This window comes from Giraffa tippelskirchi, chromosome 1 (assembly GCF_054371585.1).
Source record: "Giraffa tippelskirchi isolate mGirTip1 chromosome 1, T2T-mGirTip1v1.2.pri, whole genome shotgun sequence".
Classification (NCBI taxonomy): domain Eukaryota; kingdom Metazoa; phylum Chordata; class Mammalia; order Artiodactyla; family Giraffidae; genus Giraffa; species Giraffa tippelskirchi.
The window spans coordinates 108177094-108191066 of record NC_137275.1 but is presented as its reverse complement, the minus strand read 5'-3'; the positions used below and the strand labels follow the sequence as shown (position 1 = coordinate 108191066).

At 37.9% G+C, this 13973-nt stretch overlaps 1 protein-coding gene across 1 annotated transcript in view; it reads right to left on the bottom strand.

Annotated features, from left to right (window-relative positions):
* The window catches only part of LOC145506617 (uncharacterized), a 150076-nt gene that overhangs the window by 3868 nt on the left and 132235 nt on the right, over positions 1-13973 (bottom strand). The window contains exon 2 of the transcript XR_014054095.1: positions 10988-11042. The gene's annotated coding sequence lies outside the window, so the exon portion shown is untranslated. The remainder of the gene's footprint in view (positions 1-10987; positions 11043-13973) is intronic.

The following is a 13973-nucleotide window of genomic DNA, read 5'->3' as shown; positions in this document are numbered from 1 at the left end:
TTTAGGACTCAGTTCCTCTGGACACCTTCACTGACCTTCCAATCTAAAGCAGCCTATAGCTGTTTTCTATCACAGCATCATGTGTTCTTCACAGCCCTTATCACTCTATGATATTTTCGTTTTTGTTTTTTTGTCTGCCCCCCACCACACATGCTTGCACATGCGTGTATGCATATGTGCATACATGTGCATGCACATTCCTTAGAATATAAACTCTATAAGAACAGACATTTTCATTGTCTTGTTTAACCACTGCATCCGCGTGGCCTAGAATAGTCTCTGGCCCAACAGTAAAAAATGTTCAGTAAGTATTATTGACTGCTCTAATGTCTTGCGAAGGCTATCAAGTGATTGGTTAAAAAACTTCTTACCTCTTGCTCCTAGAAGATTACTGAAAGACAAGAAATTTATAAAGTAGTTTTAAATTTTAAGATGGCCATAACCTAAATCATTGCTGTCTAATATACTTTATTAACACAGTTGGTTTAACATAGTTATTAGGTAAATAACCATGTTTTACATGCTATTTTTATAATATATCAGCATCTACTTACTTATGTATTATTTCTTACTCTATTTGTTTTTTGAGGTTAAAGTTTTTGGGGGGATATAAATTGTACACTACTCATATCAGGTGGTCAGTTCAGTTCAGTTCAGTCGAGTCCGACTCTTTGCCACCCCATGAGCCACAGCACGCCAGGCCTCCCTGTCCATCACCAACTCCCAGAGTCTACCCAAACCCATGTCCATTGAGTTGGTGATGCCATCCAACCATCTCATCCTCTGTCATCCCCTTCTTCTCCTGCCCTCAATCCTTCCCAGCATCAGGGTCTTTTCCAATGAGTCAACTCTTCACATCAGGTGGCCAAAGGATTGGAGTTTCAGCTTCAACATCAGTCCTTCCAATGAACACCCAGGACTGATCTCCCCCAGGATGGACTGGTTGGATCTCCTTGCAGTCCAAGGGATTCTCAAGAGTCTTCTCCAACACCACAGTTCAAAAGCATCAATTTTTCGGCACTCAGCTTTCTTTAGAGTCCAACTCTCACATCCATACATGACCACTGGAAAAACCATGGCCTTGACTAGACAGACCTTTGTTGGCAAAGTAATGTCTCTGTTTTTTAATATGCTATCTAGGTTGGTCATAACTTTCTTCCCAAGGAGTAAGCATCTTTTAATTTCATGGCTGCAATCACCATCTGCAGTGATTTTGGAGCCCAGAAAAATAAAGTCTGATACTGTTTCCACTGTTTACCCATCTATTTGCCACAAAGTGATGGGACTGGATGCCATGATCTTAGTTTCCTGAATGTTGAGCTTTAAGCCAACTTTTTCACTCTCCTCTTTCACTTTCATCAAGAGGCTCTTTAGTTCTTCTTCACTTTCTGCCATCAGGGTGCTGTCATCTACATATCTGAGGTTATTGATATTTCTCCCGGCAATCTTGATTCCAGCTTGTGCTTCCTCCAGCCCAGCATTTCTCATGATGTACTCTGCAGATAAGTTAAATAAGCAGGGTGACAATATACAGCCTTGACATACTCCTTTTCCTATTTGGAACCAGTATGTTGCTTCCATGTCCAGTTCTAACTGTTGCTTCCTGACCTGCATACAGGTTTCTCAAGAGGCAGGTCAGGTGGTCTGGTATTCCCATCTCTTTAAGAATTTTCCACAGTTGATTGTGATGCACACAGTCAAAGGCTTTGGCATAGTCAAAAAGCAGAAACAGATGTTTTTCTGGAACTCTCTTGCTTTTTTAATGATCCAGCGGATATTGGCAATTTGATCTCTGGTTCCTCTGCCTTTTCTAAGAGAACCTTGACTATCTGGAAGTTCACGGTTCACGTATTGCTGAGGCCTGGCTTGGATAATTTTAAGCATTACTTTACTAGTGTGTGAGATGAGTGCAATTGTGCGGCAGTTTGAGCATTCTTTGGCATTGCCTTTCTTTGGGATTGGACGTGGCACTAAACTGGAAGTCTTAGTTTCTAGCTTCATCTTTGCTACTATATAATATGTATAGCTTTGGGAAGAAGGGCTTCCCTGCTGGCTCAGCTGGTGGTAAAGAATCCACCTGCAATGTGGGAGACCTGGGTTCGATCCCTGGGTTGGGAAGATCCTCTGGAGAAGGGAAGGGCTACCCTCTCCAGTATTCGGGCCTGGAGAATTGCATGGGCTGTATAGCCCATGGGGCCACAAAGAGTCGGACACACCTGAGCAACTTTCACTTTGTAAAGAATTGTTTCACTTGTTTGTACCTCAGTTTTTTCATTTTCAAAATAAGGGGATTAAATTAGATAAACTGATAAAGTCCCTTCCAACAATCAAATCTATAATTCCATAATTTAGAGTTCAATTTTACTAGTTTAACATGTTTATAATTGTTGGATGTTCATAACATATTTTTCTTTACTTTTTAAAATGTTAAGTTCTTTAATATTACTTAAGTTATAAAATTGTAACCCTCTGTTTGAGCATGGAGATTCCTTTACAGATTTCCACTTTATTTTTCTTAGGAAAAGATATATCTTTTTTTTGTTTCTACAGTATATTTTTATTTATTTTAATTAATTTAAAAATTTTGGCTGTGCTGGGACTTTGTTGCAGAAAAAGCTCTAGGGCTTTCTCTAGCTGCAGCTCTTGGGCTCAGTTGCCCAATGACATGTGGGATCCTAGTTCCCTGACCAGGGATGGAACTGTGTCCCGTGCGTTGGAAGCTGAATGTCTAACCACTGGACCACCAGGGAAGTCCCTAAGTTATTTTTAATTGGAGGATAATTGCTTTACAATGTTGTGTTGGTTTCTGCCATACAACCAACAAAGTGAATCAGCTGTAAGTATACACGTATCTTCTCCCTCATGAGCCTGCCTTTCATCCCACTTCATCCCACCCCTCCAGGTCATCACAGAGGAATTTCCACTTTATAGAGGGGTTTCTAGAACTGAACTACGTGAAGCTGTCCCTACTCTAGGCAAGATGAGTAGCTGGCTGTCAATAAATTTTGTTGAATTTTTAAGTTGAGTCTGCTAAAGGAAAAGGAAAGATAATATAGCAATGATTGACTTCTAAGAAAAATATTATACTCCAAAAGTATGTAACACTTTACATCAAGGAATTTGATTTAAAAATAACAACTACAATTATAAATTAAAATACATAATAATTTAATGAGAAGATGAAATGCTTTCAGACACTATGGTATCTGTAAAATAAATTTCATCTAACTTGGCAATTGGATTTAAACATAAGAGACATGAATCTTGATATAAAAAGTAACATCAAAAGGACAATGTTGATTTCTTCTCGTAAACTTTAGGATTTTGAACATAAACAACCATCATATGTTAGAGGAAACAGACCTTAGAAGTTGAGGTAAGTTTACTTTTCCAATTTCCTGGCCCACTCCTGGACTGTCACAATTTTCCTCTTTCTCTCTCTCTCTCTCTCACACACACACACACGCACACATATGTAATATTTTGGATATATTTAAGGTAAAAATTTTAGGAAGTGTAGCAGGTAACTGTTGTTGTTTAATCGCTGGTTATGTCTGAGTCTTTGTGATCCCATGGGCTATATAGCTTGCCTGGTTCTTCTGCCCATGAGATTTTCCAGGCAAGAATACTGGAGTGGGTTTCCATTCCCTTCTCCAGGGGATCTTCCCGACCTAGGGATCAAACCTGTGTCTCCTGCACTGGCAGGTGGATAGTTTACCACTGAGCCACCAGGGAAGCCCAGGAAATTGTTAGCAGGCTAAAATACACATTTCATGTCTTCAGAGATTCAAAATGGGAGGACTAGCTGAAAATATCCAATAGAAAGTCCTGCTCATTAAGAAAATAGTGAGTTGTGACTCTATGAGGTAAAAAGCTTTGATTTACTTCACCTAAGGACACTTACATGATTATAAATGTGTTCTGTGAATGTAGCTAGTCAATTTGATTTGTTACCATTTCTCTACAGGACTCAAGATAACATAAAGGGAGTCTCTCAAGAGGATTAGAGACTTCAGTACTGGCCAGCCACTTGGTATCTTGTTAATTATCTTTTTTCTCTTCTCTGTATTTAGATCATTTAATTAATTTAGAATCCCCATTGAAACTCTAGCACCTCCTCCACCATGAACCATTTATGGAAAGACTTCCTCCATACAATCCATTTTGCACGATATAATGAAAGGGCTGAGCAGAAGGGATTTGTTAAGCATAATTTACATCTACTGCATAGTCAACCTTAATTATTTAGTGACTGATTGTCCTTTTAGGGGATTATGCAAGCATTTTGTTTCTACTATGTCTCACTGCTGCTAACTATTTAGCCATTTCACTAATCAGCATGTCTATTAAGAGCAGTTTGGGGCTAGAGTAAAGCAGAAGATCACACTGTGATCCATCATTTTGCCATTTCTTAGAAGATTTAGTAAAATCTTTAATGATGTGGGGAACCGAAGCTTGTGTGTAAATCAGTGGAATTTAATGTTTTCATTATCCATTTATTCTTTGCCTCCTGAGGACAATTAAAAGTTTGCTGTATGCATTTTGAAAATCTTAAGAATAAGAACATGTATCTTACTTTGTTCAGGATGCTATAATAAAATACTACAGACTGGGTGGCTTATAAACAGCAGAAATTTATTACAGTTCTGGAGGCTAGAAGTCCAAGATCAGCGTGACAACTCTCTCTGACTGCAGAACTCACTGTATCCTGCTGTAGCACAAGGGGCTGGGAGCTCAGTGAGATTTCTTTTTTATGGAAAAAACTCGAACGAATTTCTTGGCCAACTCGATATAAACACACTTATTCTGTCCAGGAGGGCTCCATTTTCACAACCTCACCAACCCCGAAAGACCCCCCCCTACTAATAACATCACCTTTGAGGGTTAGGGTTTCAGTATATAAATGATTGAAGATAAACTTTCAGCCCACAGCAACAAGGCTATTGTTGTTGTTGTTCAGTTGCCAAGTCCTGTCTGAATATCTGTGACCCCACAGACTGTAGACCGCCAGGCTCCTCTGTCAATGGGATTTTCCAGGCAAGAATACTGGAGTGGACTGCCAATCCCTTCTCCAGGGGATCTTCCTGACCCAGGGACCAAACCTGTGACTCTTGCCACATCTGCATTGACAGGTGGATTCTTTACCCATGAGCCACCGGGGAAGCTCCAGCAACATGATTATACATATTTAAATTTTTAATGGGTATTGCTATATCATCCTATAAGAAAGTTTCTTCTGTTGTTACTCCCCGTGAATGGTGCATAAGCGTGGCTTCCCTCTCTAAACTTTTCCAAACAACACTACATCTTTTTCCCAAAAGGATGGGTGAATTTACCTTTAACTGTTAAATCTTTCAGGTAGTTTATTTTTCAAATAAGCTTACATAAATCCACAAGACATTTTCATTTAAATGGATAAAACCCATAGTAGAGAAGTTTGAGGGGTAAAGGTTAGAGGGAGAAAATTTTTAAATGCAGCAAATTATTTTTAATAATACAAAATGTTTCCCTTGAAATGCATTGTTACATTAAAATTTCCTTTTGGGAGTTGAAAAATCAAGTGGAGAACTATATTTTTTAACAAATATTTCATGTTAATATGTAAAAAGATAAAAATGTTAGTCGCTCACTTGTGTTCCCTCTTTGTGACCCCATGGACTGTGGCCTGCCAGGCTCCTGTCCATGGAATTCTTCAGGCACGAGTAGTGCAGTGGGTTGCCATTTCCTTCTTCAGGGGATCTTCCTGATCCAGAGAGCCTCCCACATTACAGGCAGATTCCTCACTTTTTAAGCCACCAGGGAAACCCCAATATTAATATATAAGCTTACATAAGTTACATTGTTATTTCAGTATAAAATGCCACTAGTAGATAATATAGGGGAAACAATGGAAACAGTGACTTTAATTTTGGGGGCTTCAAAATCACTGCATATGGTGACTGCAGCCATGAAATTAAAAGATGCTTGCTCCTTGGAAGAAAAGTTATGACCAACCTAGACAGCATATTAAAAAGCAGAGACATTACTTTGCCAACAAAAGTCCATCTAGTCAAAAGCTTTGGTTTTTCCAGTAGTCATGTATGGATGTGAGAGTTGGACTATAAAGAAAGCTGAGTGCTGAAGAATTGATGCTTTTGAACTGTGGTGTTGGAGAAGGTGCTTGAGAGTCCCTTGCACTGCAAGGAGATCCAACCAGTCCATCCTAAAGGAAATCAGTCCTGAATATTCATTGGAAGGACTGGTGCTGAAGCTGAAGGTCCAATACTTTGGCCACCTGATGCAAAGAACTGACTCATTGGAAAAGACCCTGATGCTGGGAAAGATTGAAGGCAGGAGGAGAAGGGGATGACAGAGGATAAGATGGTTGGGTGGCGTCACCAACTCAATGGACATGAGTTTGAGCAAGCTCCAGGATTTGGTGATGGACAGGGAGGTCTGGCGTGCTGCAGTCCGTGGGGTTGCAAAGAGTCGGACACAACTGAGCGACTGAACTGAAATGAATATAGCAGTATTATAAACTAGAAAATTAGATAAGGATTATAAACTGGAAAATTAGATAAGGGTTACATGCTACATTATAAATGAAAGGAGTATATAAAAATTTACCCATTTTCGGGAACCCCCTTACACTGTTGGTGGGAATGCAAACTAGTACAGCCACTATGGAGAACAGTGTGGAGATTCCTTAAAAAACTGGGAATAGAACTGCCATGTGACCCAGCAATCCCACCGCTGGGCATACACACTGAGGAAACCAGAATTGAAAGGGACGCGTGTACCCCAATGTTCATCGCAGCACTGTTTACAATAGCCAGGACATGGAAGCAACCTAGATGTCCATCAGCAGACGAATGGATAAGGAAGCTGTGGTACATATACACAATGGAGTATTACTCAGCTATTAAAAAGAATACATTTGAATCAGTTCTACTGAGATGGATAAAACTGGAGCCCATTATACAGAGTGAAGTAAGCCAGAAAAAAAACCACCAATACAGTATACTAATGCATATATACGGAATTTGAAAGATGGTAATGATAACCCTATATTCGAGACAGAATAAGAGACACAGATGCATAGAACAGTCTTATGGACTCTGAGGGAGAAGGTGAGGGTGGGATGTTCTGGGAGAATAGCATTGAAACATGTATATTATCATATGTGAAACAGAACACCATTCCAGGTTCGATGCATGAGACAAATGCCCAGGGCTGGGGCAATGGGATGACCCAGAGGGATGGGATGGGGAGGGAGGTGGGAGGGGGGTTCAGGATGGGGAACACATGTAAACCCATGGCTGATTCATGTCAATGTAGAGCAAAAACCACTACAATAATGTAAAGTAATTAGCCCCCAACTAAAATAAATAAATTTATTTTTTTTAAAAATTACCCATTTTCAAACTAACAGTAGCATTTTCCTTTGACATTTAGACACTTTTTCTCTGAATCATTTCCTAATTATAACTATTTACAATAGACAATATTTGGAAATGGTCAAAATCTTCAACAATGTAATTGAATACTGTGAAGCCATTAAAATGGACATTTCAAAAAAATATAATGTCATGGAAAAGATTCTACAATGATATAGTGAGTGGAGGAGTCAGAGAACAAAACTGAAAATACAATGTGACTTCAATTTAGTATTTCCATTCTCCACTGGAAAGAGAGAGCGTGAGAGTGACAGTGAGAAAGAAGAACGGGAAATGCACAGTAAGAGCATTGAAAGGAAATCAATCAGCAAAATGTTGACAAAATTATCTCTGGGTGATGCCATAGAAGAATTTAATTTTCTAAGTTTTTCTTTATTTTTGAGCTTTTATAGCAATAATAACTTTTGTTAACAAAATTTCCTCCTTATTTTGTGTATTTTTTTTTTAGCATCTATACTATCAGCAGGTACTGCAGCAATGATCATGTTAACTCTTCCACAAAACTAGGATTTCTTGGGGAAGAGAGCCTTGTTTATTTATCTTTATGCTCTCAGCACATAGAGCTTAACAAATGTTTGTTAAATTTTAAAGCTTGAGATAATGAGAAAATAAAAAACAATAAAAACAATAAAAACCTCACAATATAACTAACACTCAACTCTTAGGGCTTTGGACCATCCCTTGTGGCTCAGACGGTAAAGAATCTGCCTGCAACGAGACCTGGGTTTGATCCCTGGGTTGGGAAGATCCCCTGGAGGAGGGCGTGGCCACCCACTCCAGTATTCTTGCCTGTAGAATCCCATGGACAGAGGAGCCTGGTGGGCTAGTCTATGGGGTTGCAAAGAGTCAGACATGACTGAACAACTAAGCACAGCACAGCACATCAGGGCTTCCCAGGTGGTTCAGTGGTAACGAATTCACCTGCGGTGCAGGAGATGAAGGTTCGATTCCTGAGCCTGGAAGATCCCCTGGAGAAGGAAATGGCAACCAACTTCAGTATTCTTGCCTGGAAAATCCCATGGACAGAGGAGCCTTGTGGGCTATAATCTATGGGGTCGCAAGAGTCAGGCATGACTAAGCCACTAAAGAAACAAAAAAATCAGAGTACTCCTCTTCTAGTCCAAGTGCTAACATCTGTCACACTGTTCTATCATCTTTCTATCTATATCATTGCTCATGTCATATGTCACCCTTACAGAATAAAAATACTCTTCCACACAAACATAATACCATTATCACAATCAAGAAATTTAATACTATGTAGTAATATTATATTCAAATTTCCCCAGTTGTCTGAATAACGTTTATAGCTTTTTGTTTGTTTAATTCAAGACCCAAACAAGGATCAAGCATTGCATTTAGGTGATAGGTTACCCTAGCCTCTTTTACTCTAGGTAAAAAAAGGTGTTGTTTCTTTTTTTTAACCTAAAAGTGGGTTCTGGGTTTTTTTCTTTGACTTTCATGACCACCATTTTTAAGCATCTAGCCCAGGTGTTTTGTAGAATGTCCACAATTTCAGTTTGTCTGACTGCTTCCTCACAATTAGAAGCAGTTGAAATATTTTTGACAAAAATACTAAAAAGATGATATAATGTCTTTCTTAAATGCATCACATTTGGAGGTACATAATATCCACTTGTCCCATTATATTTATGCTATTTTTAACATAAGTTTTAAAAGTTTTGTAATTCCTTCCAACTGCCATCATGGCTGTATCCCACAGATTTAGATAAGTAAATTCCTTTCATTCAATTCTAAATATCAACTTCCACTATAAATTCTTTAACCCATAAATTACATAGATATGTGTTTTGACATTCCAAACAAAATTTCCTCATTGTTTTTACTATTTTTTTAGACTTCATATTTTGAAATAATTGAAATTACTGGAAATTTACCTGAAAGTTTCAGAAATGTACACAAAGCTCCTGCATATCCAGTTTTTGAGCACATCCTTACTGGTATATCAAAATATTTCAGATTTGTACTTTCCTAATCCTGAAGTGGAGGTAGACAATATTCTAAGATTCTTGGTCCCTTTTATGTGTGTGTGTCAGTCAGTTAGTTGTGTCCGACTCTTTGTGGCCCAATGGACTGTAGCCCATGGGGCTCCTTTGTCCATGGAATTTTCCAGCCAAGAATACTGGAGTGGGTTGTCATTTTCTTCTCCAGGGGATCTCGCCAACACAGGGATTGAACCCATGTCTCCTACATCTCCTGCATTGGCAGGCAGATTGTTTATCATTAGTGCCATCTGGGAAGCGCTGGTACCTTTTATAAGGTGCGTGTTTGGGAGATCAGTCACTTCAGTCATGTGGACTATAGCCCACCAGCCTACTCTGTCCATGGGATTCTCCAGGCAAGGATACTGGATACAAGGTAATGGAATTTAAAAACAGGATCTGTGCAGTACATGCTTTCTTTTTGTGTGTTTTTAAATGACTATAATGAGGCATCATGAGATGGAGATGAGTGCATGAATTTGTAAGTCAAAGCGCAAGGTTCCTGCTTTGACCAGCCAAGGTGCCAGCTTTGTAACCTAGGGGCATTATCCTCCCTGATATTTGGTTTCCTCATCTTTAAAAAAGTTACTTAAAAAAATAGTAACAACAAAAACAATAATGATAACAAAGAAGGGAAGGGTAATGATATGTGATTATAGTAATCTGATGGGTATTATTCTAAGTTCTTATATAAATACTTAATTTTCACAACAATATTGTTATTATGCCCATTTTACAGATGAAATAAATGAAGATCATAATAAAATATTTGTATCATTCGAATAAAATGAAATATGCGGATGTGATATGGATTCAAATTGTTTGAGTCCACTTATATGTGAATTTTTTTCAACAGTTAATACTACAGTATTACACTATCTAAGGCTGGTTGAATGAGGGGATGTGGGACCTCAGATTCAGCGGAATAGCAAGCATATTTGGAGAGTCAAGTATAAAATACACACAGATTTTGGACTTAACCTCCTAGTTGTTCAAGGGTCAATTGTATATGTATACATATAATCACTCAATTATTTATTGATTCAATCAGTGAGTATCTATTAAGTATTTACTAAGTACCATATGCAATTTTTATGCTAAGTATAAAATAAAACAATGTATACATGTTAAAGTTTATCATTATATATGCATATCTGCATGTTTATAGCTCCACAGAAAGTTTATTTGAAAGTACCATACAACAAAAATATAATGTAAGTCACATATGTAATTTAAAATTTCCTAGTAGCTGTGGTAAAATGGCTTTATTAAAGGTGAAATAAATTTTAATTATATATTTTATTTTACATAGTATATCCAAGATATTGTCATTCTAACATGTAAATGTAAAACAATTATTAATGATATATTTTGCACTTTTTTAGTCTTCAAAATCCATCACAAATTTTATACTTAGCACATCTCAGTTAGAACAAGTCACAGCTTAAGTTCACAACAATCACGTGTTAGTGGCATCTGTTGGATATTTCAGGTCTAGAATAATATACAAAAAACTGACTGGGAGATGGAAGAGGGAGAGGAATTTACCTTTTATTATATATCCTTTCATACTTTAGATTCTTGTATGCTGTGTACTTGTTGCCTAATCAAAGAAATTTGAAAAAATATATTAATACATTAAAAGCATCATGTTTCTATCTGTGCATGTGTGTGCATTCTTGTCTGTCAGTGGTTTTCAATTGCGGGTGATTCCTCGTCCCCCTCAGGAGACATATGGAAACTTTTGGAGATATTTTGGGTAGGTGGGTGGGGACCACTGGCATCCAGTGAGTAGATGTGAGGAGTGCAGTTATAGATCCTACAATGTATGTTACAGCACCCACCCCCCCAATAAGAATTATATGACCCAAAGTATCAACAGTGCTGAGGTTGAAAAACTCTTCTATGTTATGTGCTTCAAAAAGTAAAAATTTCAGTGTCTACTTGTTACCAGGCATTATCAAGACCTGGATATACAAAGAAGGTTTACACACAGCGCCTGCACTTCAATGGCTCACAGTCTAGTGAGGGAGGGAGACAATAGGCAAATTATTGCAGAAATGTGATAAATTTGAGAACAGAGTAGAAAGAAGGTATTAAGAAAGAATTAAAATATCTGTAAACATATTCATTAACTAGAAAGCCACTTGTTAGAAGCATCAATTTGAATAGAATAATTGAAATTGAGGGCTTCCCAGGTGGTGCTAGTAGTCAAGATCCTGCCTGCCAATGCAGGAGATTTAAGAGACCTGGGTTCCATCCCTGGGTTGGGAAGATCCCCTGGAGAGGGTCATGGCAACCCACTCCAATATTCTTGCCTGGAGGATCCCACGTATAGGGGAGCCTGATGGCCTCAGTCCATGGGGTTGCAAAGAGTCGGACACAACTGAAGCAATTCAGCCCCTACACAAGCAGTTGAAATTGAAACATCAATTGCAGAAGTTATTTTCTACCAAATCCTCAGGTTGAGAGTGTAGCACTTTATTCAAAGGCTTTAGTGTGCCTCTGTACCACTCTAATGTCAATAAAAGATGTCTGGGAAGAACCCTTAATTTGGTTATAACATCTGTTACTCTATTTCTGTGCTGAGTATTACATTTTGGAACTTTAAAAGGACTCTGATATATCTTAAGAAGAATGTGTAAGTCATGACTAATTGTTGTTGCTGTCTGAAAGAGACTGCTATATTTTATAAGAACGACAGTCCAAAGGATTATCGTGTTTTGCATATTTCTTCCCAAGAATGTCTCCACTTTTCTGAGAGGCTCCCAAGTTCAACCGTATTTCATTACCTATCAAAAAAAAATGAGACAAAAACTCAGACTGTGAATTCCACTGGCTTTGTTTAGGTTTTCTTAAACCTTAATGCCCTCGTATTTTTGCTTTGGTTTAGTTTTTCACAAGTGAGCTCACAAAAGTGTTGTACACATCTGTTTGCAGGTTGAAAAAAATCTTGTGTCCTTCTCACTGCCTGCAAACTGCCAATACAAGGGGCAGCACAGGGCAGTAGTGATGGGCAAGTGCTCTGGCATCTGGTAAGACCTAGGTTTGAGTCCTGGTTTCACCTCCTAAGCTGCAGCACAGCTTACTTAACTTCACTAAACTTCTGTATCCTCATGTAAAATGTCTGTCATTCAACAAGATCAAATAAGATAGCATATTAAATTCACTATCATTGCTAGGAATGAAGTAATGGGAGCTGTTATTATCCGAATGGCACGAAACAAAAAGCAGCCTTTTAAGCTGCAAGTCAGAATAGAGCTCATGGGTTTTTCTCCACCAGAAATTATTTATGTTTTCATAGTCATTATGTTTCCAAAAAATAAGTGATTCCCCACCTTTTTATTTGAACCTTAATTAGAGAAATCTGAGTACTGCTTTGGTGCTCTGGGCTGAATTGGTTCACATTTGCACTCACTATTCATTTCTTGCTACCTTTCACCACTGTGCTGTTAGAACACTGTACTAGCTCCTGTTTTTTTATGTCTGTGCTTCTTTCCAGCTAAGTTCACGTTGTGTATTTAAAACTCAACTGTCTTGGAAAATTCCCCCTTGGATCCTCATTATCACACTAACTAAACCTCACTAAATAGTAACCTGTATCTGTTTAGCAACGAGCCCATCTTCAATAGCTTGAAAAAATATAGTGCCATTCCACAGACTTCACATCTATATGCAGAGACAAGAGGCTTCTTCTTGACTTGTAATTTCAACAGACCAAGTGATTGTAATGTTACTGTGGTAAAAAATGCAGCTGCATTTTTTCATGCTTTCTAGAAAAGTTGAGATGCAATCTTACAATCACACCACACATAGTTTATTATTCAAACCTCAAAGAGGTTTGAATTTTTCATTTTCAATCTTCAATTTTTTCATTCAAAAAGCTGAAATTACACATTTCATTTCATTTGTGTGAAAAGTTATACTTGAATCAATTAATTTTATACAAAATCTTCTATTTCTCTTTGTCAAAATACCCACTGAATGCCTAATTAATAGATGCAATAGCTTTCTTCATCTTTTAATATATTGATATTTTACACTATCCTTTTTCATGATAGCAAAAAGTTAATGACCTAATTAAAGATTAGAGGAGGTTATAATAACAAAGAATATAGGTAATTTCATTGCTTTTCTTATGGTTGATATTAATAATGATAATATTAATAGAGAAGAGCATAAATAAAAGGTACACTAACAATCTAGTAGCCTAATGACTTGAGACAGACAATTAGGCTCCAATCCATCAAGGAAGATGAGCAGACCTCCAGGGTGAGTAGGTTTTTTGTAGAGAGGGAGAACCTGGACTCTGTCCTTCTCTTTGCCACACAAGCGAAGATGAGAAACAGATCCAAGCTTCTTTGAACATTTTTCCTCCTGTTTTTCCCTCTATTCTATTCCTGAAGGGAATATTTTTGAGGTGGTATGTCCATTATACACATAACAGATTCCAAAAGAGGGATCTTTTTTTTTTTTTTTTTAATGGCAGAGCAGGTAAGGGAATGAGGAAAACACAAACGGGGCAGGGAGAGAG